Here is a 14781-nt window from a genome sequence, read left to right as displayed (position 1 = left end):
TTAGTGATGAATTAATGAACAAATGAATGAATAAATACAGTAAATGGAAACATTCTCAAATGTTTGAAGATAAGATATTAATAACCTAGCAAACCTTTAACAACTTAGAAGCAGAATACTCATAATCAATTGCATTATTTATTAAGTTCATCTTGGCAATTCACTCTTTAATTCGTGGGGGAAAGGATAAAAGTTTGATAAAGTGTCTTATATTAAGCAAGGAAAGAGTCATCTCTCCACAAGGTAACTCTTAAAATCCTCCAATTAAGATGGCTTCCTGTAGTCTAAGGGGACTGATTGCAAACATTTATTTGAAAAAGTTGTTTTTTTTCCACAATTTAATGTAACAATAGCACACTGCATCATCTGGAGAGTTTATCCATGCATCTATACCACTTATAAGTCCATGCACTTGTCAGAGATGACATACAATATCCCATCCCCGGTACTCATGACTGTGTTAGCTGGCACAGAAGGCAGCATTGCAGACTCTTCACCTAGATGTTATTCACTTATTATTCACTTGGTTACAACCCTTTTCTAAGTAGAATAGACACCTTGTCTCCCTTCCTCATAGGTTTTCTGTTCTATTTCTTCAGCTTCTTTAGTGTCATCAGCTTGGGAAAGCTATTTCTATATTTTTCCATTTATGTAGCAAATCTTAAATCAAGGAAGTTATGGACAGTAGGGGTGACATTGAAAGTTTTATTGGGAATATTAGTTATTTTGCAAGTTCACCTAAAATATCCTCACTCACCTTCAATCTTCTACCCTACGACCCCCAACAAATTCAGTCTTCTGAGTCTGGAAGGTGATCAACTGAAGTTGTATTGGTGGGGAATGTAGACAATGAAATTCAGTCTTCTGAGTCTGGAAGGTGATCAACTGAAGTTGTATTGGTGGGGAATGTAGACAATGAAATTCAGTCTTCTGAGTCTGGAAGGTGATCAACTGAAGTTGTATTGGTGGGGAATGTAGACAATGAAATGAAACAGCTGTCTATGTACATTGTATATGTATATATATATATGTATGTGTATATTGTACATTGTATATTGTATATGTTTAACTGAACTGTTTCAAGCAATAGGTGACAGATAATGGCTGTGTTTCAAATGCTCTGTTCAATCTTTTGTACCACATAAATGCCTTAGGAAAGAAGAATTAATTTAAAAAAAACTCAACAAAATTTTCAACACATTGGAAGTTATTGCTAATATAACTTTATTTCTTTCTTGCACTACCAGTATACAGCAGGGGGTTGAAAGTAGAGTCTATATATTGGTTTCACTGGAGAAATATTCATGGAATTGATACAAATAAATGCTTTAATAGTATTCAAATCCAGAGAGTATGTGAGGAGACATTCATATAACATTTTAGAACACTTGAATGATTCTCAGAAAATGTTGGGAAGCATTCACTGTTGCCCCAAGTTGTCTGATATCAAATAAAAAAGACATCTAACTCAGAAATAATGGCTTCTTCCTTTATTTTATAAGCCCATTTTGGCTTACATAATAATTTTTATTTATACAGCATACATGCCAGAGTGCTTGCATGCTATGGGCTTTCTTTTTATCAGAATTTTTCAGTTTATTTCTCCCTCAGCTAGGATGAGTCACTGTGCATTTCTTGTCTTTTCCTCCTTTATCTGTGTCTGTGGGCTGAATGCGCCTGAGTTGACTTTTCTCACTCTCCTAGCAGGGGAGACATCACAGTCAATAACTTTAATGAGAACATTTGATGCATAAATATTACAAATCTGGGATCTCAGTGATGAGGTAGTAGGAGAAGAAATAAATATTGTAAGAGAAGCAAGTGGGGCCCTAATGGAGCTGCAGGAGATGTATTCTTGTTAGGAGAACAGATGACACGGAATGTTTGGTCTTTTCTGATGGGAATGAGGGTTTTCAAGGATGCAGTTCTTGTTCTATAGCACAGAAAACCAGGAGAATGCCATTACTATTAGAGAAATTCTTTTGGTTTGACTGTTCATGTATTTCTTACAAAGATAAAGCTAAACTGAAAGAGGAATTAAAAATTGAAAAGCTAAAAAGCTATTAAAATTTAAAATAATTATTAAATAGAAATCAACATAAGCTTTTTACATTTATCTTGACAGGTTTTGAAACAATGTGTCAACATAAAAAGAAATGCAACATCAAACTGTGTTGGAATGAATTCTGTCCATATTTCTTCTTTACTGAAGTACAAAAAACAGAAACTAAAGTGGGCAGACGCTCTTGGATGGAAGCCCTCTTCTTCTAGTTTATGTGTAATGTGTTTGCACCTGTTTTGAGCTTCAATTTTACCAATAAGGGGTCTAGGGAAGCACTCCTCACACTTGGCCTCCGGCCAACCCAATAAACACAAATGTCATTAATCACTGTCACTTGTCAATTCTCCATTTAAGAAATTGTCTCTTTTCATTGTTGCTCCTAAAAGAACAAGGGAATTTGATGAATTTTGTTTTGGAGAACTGAGGCTGAATTTTCAAAGGTTGAAAATGTTTTCTTTTCCCCTTTTCTCTTTTTAAGGAGACTGTGTTATTTAAAGATAGATTACAGCTTCTGCTAAATATAACTAAAGAAGCAAAGGCATGAATGGCCTTGAGGATAGTCATCCAATAAAGATCTTGCTAGATGAATCTGCGTGTAAAAGGCATGCTATTTCTGCAACTCATTTCCTATAGGCCATCATTGCAAGCTCAGTTTGTCATTTAGGAGAGCTATGTATTTGTCCTCTACTGTTGCTCAACATGCTTACTCAATGTCATAGATGGAGCTAATCAAGAGAAGAACATTCACAAACTCGTAACAGTCCTCACTGCTTATCAACGTTAGGTCAAGTGAGAGCATCCCTTTCCAAAAGCCAAGTGGTTAAATTACCCTATATGCAAATCTCCAAATTCCATTTAACAAACAAAGCATGGACCAAGCAGGGAACATTGTCTCCACATTACCATCCTAACTGCATGGCTTCAGAAGAATATAATAGAAAATTTTCAAATCTACCCTTCATTTTATTGCATAAGATTAAAATAATGGCTGAAAGCTTCGGTCCAGTAGTAATGGAAGTGAAATACATATTGAAGATGGAAACACATGGATTCCATGCAGAGTGTGAACTTTCAAACCAAAGCACACCAAGTTCCTGTCTTTACATGTCTATTAGGTAAAGGCTTGGGATATTATTCCTTTTTTAATATAGTAAATGGTATCTGCCTTGCAACACAATGCACCACTCACACACGCACACAAACTTAAACACACACACACACACACACACACACACTCCTCATATAACCAGATATAGTCAATAGCAAGTGTTTGATCATTAAATATATAAATGTTCCATATGATACACACTCTATGCTTTCATGAACCACATAATCTGACATTGTACTTTCACTATTTCCTTCTTTTGTTTCTTTATTGTTTTTAGTTTTTCAAGACAGGCATTCTCTGTAGCTTTGGAGCCTGTCCTGGAGCTCACTCTGAAGCCCAAGCTAACCTCAAACTCACAAAGATTCGCCTGTGTCTGCCTCCTAAGTGTTAGAATTAAAAGCTTGCCCCAACCACCTCCTGGCCCATTCTTTCCTTTTTTTAAACTCCTTTAGAGAATTGGTCCTTTTAACTTTACAATGGTGAAAACAGGAAAACAAGATTTGGTAAACTTTTTTGCAATAATTAATCCAAATATGTGTAGAAAGGCTCAGTATAGCATCTTACTAACCAGAGACAATATTAAACTAATTAGTATTAATTATTTTTGGTTTTTCAAGACATTTTTTCTGTTGCCCTGGCTGTCCTGAAACTCTCCTTATGCACCAGGTTGTCATCCTAATAATAGAGATCTGCCTACTTCTAACTCCCTGTTGCTAGGATTAAAGGCATTCACCACTAGCCCCTGGCCTCCAGATTATTATTATTTTAATTTGAAAGCATATAAGACATTTTTATCATGTCTAGAATTTGGTGGGAACTCTGGATTTCAAAAGATAAATTGATTATAAATTTTAACTCTGAATCATGCTGTCTTAGTGTCCTCTAATTGGATCTCAGGGCTCGAGTAACATCAAATAAGTAGTCCATCAAATTAGATATCCATACTTGTTTTCTGAAACCCAGAGTCCTAGGGAAATTATGGTAATGTAGGGGCCAAGGTCAAGTTTCTTCCTTTGCCATACAGAAAATGAAACCGAGAAAGCTTATGTGGCTCATCCAAGATAAGAGCTCTGTTACACTTCTCAAGATATTGGGAATTCATCATAGCACTGAGATGATTTTAGTGATGCCATGAGCAGTAATCACATTGAGTCCATCCTCGGTTGATGTCAGTTGAAGCACCAAAAGGAAAGAAAATTTGGGAGGCTTTAGTAAGGAGATGTTGACTAAACATAGTCAGTTTACTATTTAGTGACCACCTCAGAATCTGAACACCATTTCAACTAAGGTAATCAGTCTATGCAAGGAGATAAATAATTAATAAGACATGCCAACTTTAAAATATCTAAGACTGTGAGTCCCTCATCATGCCTCGTTCATCTTTACGCAATAAATTATTTGGAATGGAGTTCATTTAACTTCAAGAATGGAAGGAGGCAATGCTACTGGCATCTGGATTTTCAGTGTTTGTTTTTCCAGAAAAAATCAGGTTTACTTTCTAATCCTGATCATTAAGCCACCCCAATAGCTTGTGGCATGTTTTAATTGAGTTGTGATTGATTTTTGTCTTCAAAAACGATATTTAACTTAACAACTAAACTGTGATGCTCCTGAAGTTTTGGGAAGAGAAACATCTGAGTAATAAGAGTATCTTTTTATATTAAAAACATTTAACCTCTTGTGTACACATGATAGTTTATGTTCAAGAAAGTATAACCTACTGTTTTGCCATAACATTTTATTAAGGTAAAATATTTATTTAAGTCATTTCAAACTCTTTCCTATATTTCTCATTTAATGCCAGAATATTGATGTCTGTTAACTAGTAGGGGAAATCACCTATATAAATATGTTAGTAATATTCCTAAAGACAACACTGATAGTTTTACTTTTTCAGATCTAAGGTGGGCAATCAGTTATTGGGAGAAGCCAGCTATTAGCTACCTGCTGAGTTTATTTGCACATGGCCTTCTCTGCGTGATGCAGGCATCTAAAAATTAATTTGTTACTAGATTACTTTTTGGTACATAATATTGTATTGAATAATATGAGATTTTGAGAAAAAAGTGGGCAATTCAAAAGCATTATTTTAGGTCATTCAGCCTCTAATCTTTTCTAGGGCTCTTTTGCATGTAAAGTGCCTTTTATTAAGTTATGGAAATTGGAACCCATCTCCTGGTTTTTGAAAACAATGATTATTTTTGTCTGTGTACTAGAGGAGTTCATGCCTTTTCTCTTTTCTATTACAATGCCTTTTCTTCTCATTACTTCAAATGTTCTGCTCTCTGGCTGAGATGTCTGCTTTTCAGTTCTTGCTTTTATTTTCTTATTCTTCATCTTTTTAGGTGCTTATGCTTTATCAAGACTTCTTCCATTTGTGTTGCCTCAGTTAAAAGAATATTTCCTGCACCCGTCTTTGAGATTGGCTCTTTCTCCACAGATAGCTTACAGCACATTAATATGTACACATTTAGACTATTATATAAATATCTGTACATATCAGCTTTGCAAATGCACATTATATAATTTTATATCAAAAAATGTTTTAAGAAAATCCTGAATATTGGTAAATGCACTGAAGGATAATATAATTTTTATATTTTAATGGACTCAGAGTAAAATTTCTTGTGTCTCACAACCAAAATTATGAACTCTTAAGGAATGTGATAATTGTACATCTGGTAGAACCAGGAAGGATTGTGATTATAACAAGGACCCTTGAGGCTGGAAATTTTTGGTATTACCTAAAAATCATCTTTCCCTCTTTTATTTCCTAGTTACTGAAACAGAGTTTTCAGTAATCGCTCTTCGTTTTATATTTTTCAGATTCATGTCATTCTTTTGCCCTGTATTAAATTAAATATTTGAAACTCCTCTTCCTATGAGCTATTTTTTTTTTTTTTTTGAGTCATGTCTTCACTGACTCGGCTGTGCTTGAAGGAAAATATGTTCAAAATATCTGGCAATGAAAGGTTTACTAAATAAATGCCTAGCCTTTTGTGACATTTATTCTTCTGACACAATGTTGTAGAAAACATTTGTTCAACCAATTGTCTTATGAATTTGACCAAGATTTTTTTCAGATTCATTTTTTGTTTCTGCTTTTTAAATGCATGCCTCTTTTCAGAACTAATGATGATAGAGTCAGAGTATCCAGCTCCTATGGTTTTTGAATATGAAATATGCTAACAAATAGGTCAGAAGCAGATGGAAGTTGGTAGAAGAATGTATATTCATATTAAAAATTTTCCTTACTTACTAACCTTAAGATTTCTTCCCATTTCGTGCTTATCATTTCTGTTGTCTTACCCACAGAGACAATCCATCTAGAAAACATCCAGGACTAGATCTGGTAGGATGGCTCTGTAGATAAAGGCATTTGTTGTCAAGCATGCCTTCCTGAGTTCAAGCCCTGGAGCTTATGTGGAGAAAAAGGAAAATTGACTTCAAAAGTTGTCTTAGGTCCTACAGCCATAAATATAATAAAAAAAGCACATGCACATATAAATATGATAAAGAAGTAAATGGAAGATTAGAATTATAAAAGTAGTCAAAGAAATATAAAACATTCTTTATATAAACCAAGCCACCTTAATCTTACACCTTCATTCCTCTAAGTAAGTTGATATTAGAGAGAAATGAATAATGTGTGATTTATCTTTACTTTAAAGGTATTTGTCAATATTTGTACATCTTAAACAAATGAGAATAATAAAAAAGATTGAAAACAGCAATTCTGTATGGAGTGAGATGGAAAAGCACAGGTGTCATACTGATAGAAAGTGTATACTTTTTATTTTACAAAATTGAGATTACGTGAGTGCATTATACCTGAATTAAACTTTTATATCCTATCTCTAATGACTTTTAAAAGTATCATAGAGAGGTTATGAGGAAGAAAGCACAGAACTAAAGACCTAACTTGGGATGGATAGCTTTTCACCTGAATTTTAATTTAGCAGACCTTGAAAGTCATTAGTCATATGACCACACAAAGAAATTTGTGAGCAAATATATATATGTTATTTTTCTCAATACCACCAGACAATTGAGATCATGGTAAAGTTTACTATCTTGTGAACTGGAGAGAGTATGGGATGTTAAATTAAACTTTTTTATATTGCTTTACAAAGAAATTGAGTTTATTTTACTAAGGGTTATAAGGTTGTGAATGTTGGGGGCATGGTGCCTGCAGTGGTGAGGATGACATCAGGAGAAGCTGTGTAGAAAGGACTCATGGACACAGAGGAAGACAGCAGTACACAGGGATCCCAAAATACTTTACCAAGAGGCTCCCCCAGTGACTAAAGAACCTCCCTCTGGCCTTTCATCTCTAAAGGTTCCATGCCATTTCCCAATCCTGTTATCCTGATGATCAAGCATCCAGGATATAAAACACTGGACCACATATTCAAGCACCAATTTCAGCCCAATAGACTTACTGATAGAAATCCTTAGAGCCAGAACACACAGGAAGCATCTAATTTTTCATATTGACAGATCCATTATGCCATCAACAAAACTTACAAACCATGTTAAAATATAGTGTAAAGAGACAAAGCAGAGACGACAATGACAAAGATTGAAGACTGTAAAACAAGAAATGCAAAAACTATATAATATATTTTATATATTATATTTCAATTTGTAGTTATTAACTGTACTATTATTATGTTCTACTTAATATCCGTGTTTTCACATACCTTACCCCAACTTCTGCTTTTGAGCTCATGGGATCATGGATGCATCTCAATTTTATCAATGAGAAAAGGAAGCCTAGATTTTCTACTTCAAAATATTGACATTATTAGTATGATGTTAGTTTTATTTGTTAATAAAAATGTTTTGTTTTTCATGACTTTTGGAAAGTCTAATGGTTTTTAATGATACTCCTTAGTTTGGAATTCTGAATGGTCACTTAATAGACTGTTAATTCTGTTTATCGGTACTCAGCCACAGTTTGAACCATAAGAATTTCTACTAATACTTTTTTAAAATGTCTCTTTAAGGGAACAATATTAATGGCTTTGGGGACATACTTAAAACATATATAGTATATTCACCAGGTTAAAGGAATGTTCATATTCATAGTTTGAAATACTATTTAAAATTACAAATAAGGGTTTAATTATACCAAATGTTTTATGTGAATCTGTTAGCAAATAATGATTTCTATTTTTCTATTAACATAGTTAGATAATACAAATGTTAAATTTTTCCTTGAGTTTCTAAAATAAGCTTCATTTTTGTTTTGATACAGTATCTTATTACATTTTTATTTACTTTGAGAGATATGGACTGACAAGATTTTTACTTGAAAGACTTCGGAAATTTTCAAAGCAAAGTTTTACTAATTTCTTTAAAAAAATAAAACTTTTATTCTTCATTTGTACATGTTGGAAGAATTTGTAAACAAATGTGAAAACTTACAGAATCTCTTTGATAGAGCTTTCTGTGTGATAAGGGATTAAAGTTCTTCTCTCTCTCCATCACAGTGAGTAGTGATCTTTGCAGTCTGTGTATGGAATATACAGTGCTGAATTGGATATGCACAGACTCCAGTTGCTGGGCCCCAAATGCCAGAGAGTAAAGACAGATCGAATCTTCAGTTTGTACTTTATTCATTTATGCTTCCTACTTCTTTTCCATCGTTTTGACTTGTAGCTTTTCCAGGTTCTTCAAATTATTCAGAGAGCTGGTGATCTGAGATGGGAACAGATTAACATAAAAAATAGCTGCCTTATGTCATTTGGAGTCGGCAGGCTTGACAGAGAGTGGGGGGTGTTCAAGCCCCAGCCTTACCCTTCTGACTAGGTAGTCAACCACATCCCCAAGACTTGCAGTGTTCCTGTCTCCCATGCATTTCCCCTTGGTGTTTGACGTCTGCTCTCAGAAGCACTGCAATCGATGAGTCTGGTGAGTATGTACTGGTGTCAAATTTGTTCTCCTCCAGGGTCACCAGTACTAGGGGCAGCCTTCACTAAGGCAAATAGAACTTTAACAGTCTGTGCATGTTGAACAATTGATTGACCTCTATACACACCATTTTGCAATAGGAAAAGCAGGCAATTTCAATGATACATACTTTAAAAGTGTCTGCCTGTCTCTCCTGTCCCCTATTTACAGCATCACAACTAGATACCTTATTTTTTAATACAACATCACCATTTTTTATATTTCTAATATCTATAGTTATTACTTTTGGGTTTTAATTCCTGAGAAGTGTAATTGTGTTTTCTCTTTATCCATACTCCAAGTATGCAAATTTTTAAGTTTTGAAAAAATTTTTAATTATGTAAGGTTTTACATAGTCTGCATTTGTTTTATTTTCCCTATCCTTCCTGCTCCCCTCCTTTCTTCTTTCTGATCTCCTTCCTTCCTTTCTTCCTTCTTCCCTTTTTCCTTCCCTCATTTCCTTTCTTCCTCCCTCCCTTCCTTCTTTCCTTCTTTCCCTTCCTCCCTCTGTCCTTCATTCCTTTTTTCCCTCCATCCCTCCATCCTTTTCTCTCTCCAGTCCTTTCTTCCTCTCTCCCTCCCTCTTTCCCTTCCTTCTTTTATTTTCTCCCTCCCTTGCTCCCTCTTTCTTTCCTTCCTTCCTTTTCCCTTCTTCCCTCCTTCCCTCCATCTCTCCTTTCTTCCTTCCATCCTTTCTTCCTTTTCTTCCTGTTTGAAGTGTCAGGGACTGACCCTGGGGATCACCACAAGCTAGATATGTGCTCCTCTTCCCCGAGCGCTTATGTCCATAGTCAATTACTTTTGTTCTTGTTTTTTTCTTTTTTTTTAAGTTTCTATATCTTTTTAAATAATGTTCTTAAAAGGGAAACTTAAAGTTTTGGGGGGACATTCTGATTGTTAGTCTGTTTTAACTACATAAATAAAGCTTAAGTCACTGGTTCCTAACCGTCCCAATGCTGGGACACTTTAATACAATTCCTCATGTTGTGGTACTCCCCAACCACAAAATTATTTCATTGCCACTTCATAACTGTAGTTTTGCTACTGTTAGCAATCATAACATAAGTATTTTTAAAGAAAGAGATTTATCAAAGTGGTTCTTTTTTAAATATTTATTTATTTAAAATGTATACAATATTCTGTCTGTGTGTGTGCCTGCAGGCCAGAAGAGGGCACCAGACCCCATTACAGATGGTTGTGAGCCACCATGTGGTTGCTGGGAATTGAACTCAGGACCTTTGGAAGAGCAGGCAGCGCCTTTAACCACTGAGCCATTTTCCAGCCCCTCAAAGTGGTTCTTATCCACAGGTTGAGAACCACACTCGTAAGAAATTTCTATCTACATCCCACAAATTTCAATCTGTCATGGATCATTTTCTTTCTCTTCAAAATGCTATTAAGTTTCTGTTTTTTATTTGCCATGTTCCATATAGATTGTTCTAAAGTTTGTTGATTAACAACACTACTATCCAGTTTATTTACTTAATTTTTGTCATTAGTTTCTAACGTATATCAAGTTTGGTGAATACAATTTTTTAACCAATATATGGGTTAAGTGTTTTTGACATAATTAAAATTCTACTGCTGGGGATCTTCTAAATATCTCAAGTAGATTAAATTTGTTCACTATTGCATTATATTATTGTGTGTTACAGTTTTGGAAAGAGGTCTTACAGTTTGATTAAAATTTCATTTATTCTATCAGTCATGATTTTAGTTTTCAAATTAAGTTGATGTGTATTTAAATGGATAATTGCTAAATTTTCCAGTGTACTGATCTCTTGCAACATTATGTAGCACCTAGCACCTACAGTCATCTTGCTTTATGGAAATTATTTAGAAATAATGCTAGTTTTTGGCCTCTTTATACTTAATTTTCCATTGTGCTTCTTTCATCGCATTTATTTTTAACCTTTCTTTGTCCATGTAGTTACAATTTATCTTTTAAAGAGCATATTTTTGTATTCTGATGTATTTTTCACTTCTATACGATATTATTTTAAAAATTCAATTGGTCTATAGTTTAGTTGGTAAATATTTATTATAAATAGTGAAGGGTTCATAAAGACATTCTCCTTCAATAACATCATATACTTTGCCTACACTGAGCCTTAACACCCTTCATATCTTCCCTTTCCCTACTGCCTCCCATCAGTCCTCTGCTGTTGCCCAGAAAATCTTGCCCAGTTACCATTCTGATGCATACAGAGGGCTGGTGTGGAGGCTTGGAGTTAGCCAGGTAAATTGAAAAAAAATCATTATTTTGTAATGAGATCCTTAAAAGATGCTTAAAACCTTGCCTACGACTGACCTGGAAAACATAGTGAGTCCCAAACTAGTATGGTCTCCTGTGAGACCTCACTTGATAAAAAACAAAGAAAAATATAGCAAGCAAGAAAGCAAACAGTGCCTTGAGAACACCATTACCATTTCATAGCACAAGTAACTGCCCATCCCCTCATAGCTGCTGTTTTATGGTTCTCTGTTAGGTTACTGGTTGTTCTTAGTTAATCATTGCACTTCTCTTAATGTTTATCACTGTCCTCTTTTAATGCCTCTCCCAGATATGCTCTTTCCATATAAAAAAAAATTTTCCATTGTAATTAAAAATGTAAAAGTAATGGGAGATATTTAAATTATTCCTTTTAGTCATTATTAATACTCAAGGAAAGTGACACACACACGTATGCATGAACCTCAGGTTCAGGAATTCAGTTTGTTGCAGCACGGTGCATTTTGCCTCTCTTGCACATTTTCTTCACTCTGATGTTTTCTCCTCTGGCTTCCCTTATTACCACAGAACTTGTTTGTGAAATTATAAAATTCCAAATGTAGACATTTCTTTGGAGGAAAGAAGGGAATAAGGTTGGGGAGAGGCACATTGGATAGATGGGTATCTACCCTATTCTTTAAAATTTTAGTGAATGATATTACCACAGGGGCAGGGAGAATATTTCCTCATGGTGCTGCATATATATTATTTAATCTGGTAGTAAATGTAAAATATAGCCTTATATAAACATACAGATGTGTTAACAGTTGAAGGTGGCAAATGAATTATAGAATAGAAAGTTGGTCCCCAGTAGTCTGACAGTTCTGTGCATGAAATTGCATACTATGTGAACACTTTCCCTAAAAGACCTTCCCTGAATAATATTCTAAACAGTGTAAGGTACCAGGACCTTGATGTAAACCTTTTCATTTTTGAAAGTGCATTTACTACTTTAAGATTCTGTCTGGAATCCGCTGTGCATTTATATGCTGCCTCCTACTTTTTACCCTGTGTACCTGAATCCTGACACAGAGGAACATGAGAAGCTGGCTTATCCTCCAAAGTTCATTTCTGACTACTGATAGGGTATGGGTCAGTGCTACTGTAGATGGTGGGATCTTATTTCTTCATGATTTGTGTGCTGTGCATTGAAACTCAAGTGAAATGAAACAGTTTTGGATAAACCAATCAATTCATGTTGTTTGAGCTCTACTAATATGATAGACAAAATTGAAATTGAATGTGTACCTGGAGATAGCCATGCCTTCTAGGACACTAAAACCTAGCTAGCTTACAATAAAAGAACAAACATGAAAAGCTATAGTCACACACAATAGCCTAAATCACTATGGAAGGTAAACTAAATTTAGTATGCAAATTTTATGACTAGTGCTTCCTATCAGTAAATAAAGATAAAGCACCTAAATATTCAAATAATACATTTTTTTAAAAAAATTAAAGATAGTAGTCTCTAGGCACTAAGTTAGAAAAGCACCATTACAATAGTCCTGTTGCTGTCAATTTTGGTAACAGTGACACAAGTCTTGTGGTAGAATTATATATGAAATACAATTTGAAAATGAGGCCAACAGGATGGGCTAATGTAAAGAATGAGAGAAAGTGGTATGGACGATGATTTATAGATTTGAACCCAAGCAGTGGAGTGTAAGTTGACACTCCCAAATCCAGAGAAAATGAAAATGAAATCATATTTGAAAAAGAAAATCAGAAATGTAGATCTCAACATGTTAAACTCTGCAAAATCTCTTTGGCAATGAAAAGAAATGCTGAGAAAGTAAATCCCAATATGATGATTTTGGTGGAAGATAAAGATAGAGTTTTGGCATCATCAACACTTAGATTGTATTAAAAGTATGAGACCTGATGGGTTTACAAAGGAAAGAGATAAAGAAAGGTGAGGTACATAGACATACTCAAGCACTTCAAGATGATGAGGACCCAATGGATGAGGTAGACAAAGAACAATCTGTAGATGGGGAGACATCAACAGCAGTACTTCCTGGAAGTCTAGGGAATGCATTGTTTCCTGAAGTAGGTGATGAACTCTTATGCCAATTTTCTGGGCAAAGTAGGATGAATTCTCTTAATGCATCATACTGCTGTAGCAACAAGAACTTTATGACCTTGAAAATGGTATGTTTATTAAGATGAAGAATAAATCATAAATGCAGTGGTTTCAAGAGGGAAGAAAGAAATTAAAGTATGTGGGTGTAATTATGTTACCCTTTCATTATCTAGGAGTAAATTAGTTAGACAATTAGTGAAGGAAATATAAAGTTGGTTTCAATAGGAGTTGGTGAGATGGGAAAGTAATGAAATGTACTAGGTACATCAAGTACCACCTAGACTTAGTGGTTTGTAGTAGATAAATATATTTGTATTATTATAGTTGTGTGGTTTTCAATTACATTCATTTGTACCAAAATTTGTAGTCATCCATTTTACTGTATTTTCTGCAACTGTACAACTTTCATGGCTGAAGATTTAAACATGCAATTTGTTTTCTTATGTACTACTTTTATATTTGAGATACATCAATGATGTTCCTTGAAGCTCCTCCTCCTTCCTCCTTTTACCCCTTCTTCCTGCTTCTCCTTCTTTCAAGACAGGGTTTCTCTGTGTTGCTTTGGAGCCTGTCCTGGAACTACCTCTTGTAGACCAGACTGGCCTCAGACTCACAGAGCTCTGCCTGCCTTTGCCTCCCGAGTGCTGGGATTAAAGGTGTGCACCACCACTGCGCGGTGGTGACACTACATACTCTTAATTTCTCATATAACATCAAAAAACATGTCATTATTTATCAGTCTTTTTGTTGAATAAATTTGGTTTATTTTCAATGTTAACTATAATAAACAAATAATGATAAGTATTCTGGAATGCCACTCACTGTTGAACACATGTATGTATGTTTGTTTGTTTGTATGTATGTATAGAAGAAAAATTTAAGAATCTTGGGATTTTTATGGGTTTATCTTTCTGATTTTATGTCACAATCTTTAGTTGTACCAATTTGAACTCTTTTTCATACAATGATATTTTTAATACGTGATGTGTTGGCTATTAATTAAAATAAATACTTGTAGTGTCTTAAAAAATATTTTAATTATGTAGTTTTTAGTATAGTCCCTCAACTGGGGGATTTTCTGACTTGTCACAGGAATGCTTCTACAATTTTAATATTTGTATGACATTTGGCTTTGGTGTACCTAATACTACATAATTGTGTATTCTGTATGCTGCTCCATAAGTCACCCTATCCTTATTTGTATGACAAAGGAATTAGTAGATCTGTATACTAAATAAGTGTTTTTTTAAATATTTCAATGCTCCTCTATTTTTCTAAAATAAAAATCTGTATATTTT

Source organism: Arvicola amphibius, chromosome 2, assembly GCF_903992535.2.
Source record: "Arvicola amphibius chromosome 2, mArvAmp1.2, whole genome shotgun sequence".
Taxonomy (NCBI): domain Eukaryota; kingdom Metazoa; phylum Chordata; class Mammalia; order Rodentia; family Cricetidae; genus Arvicola; species Arvicola amphibius.
Note: the sequence above shows the minus strand (reverse complement) of the source record.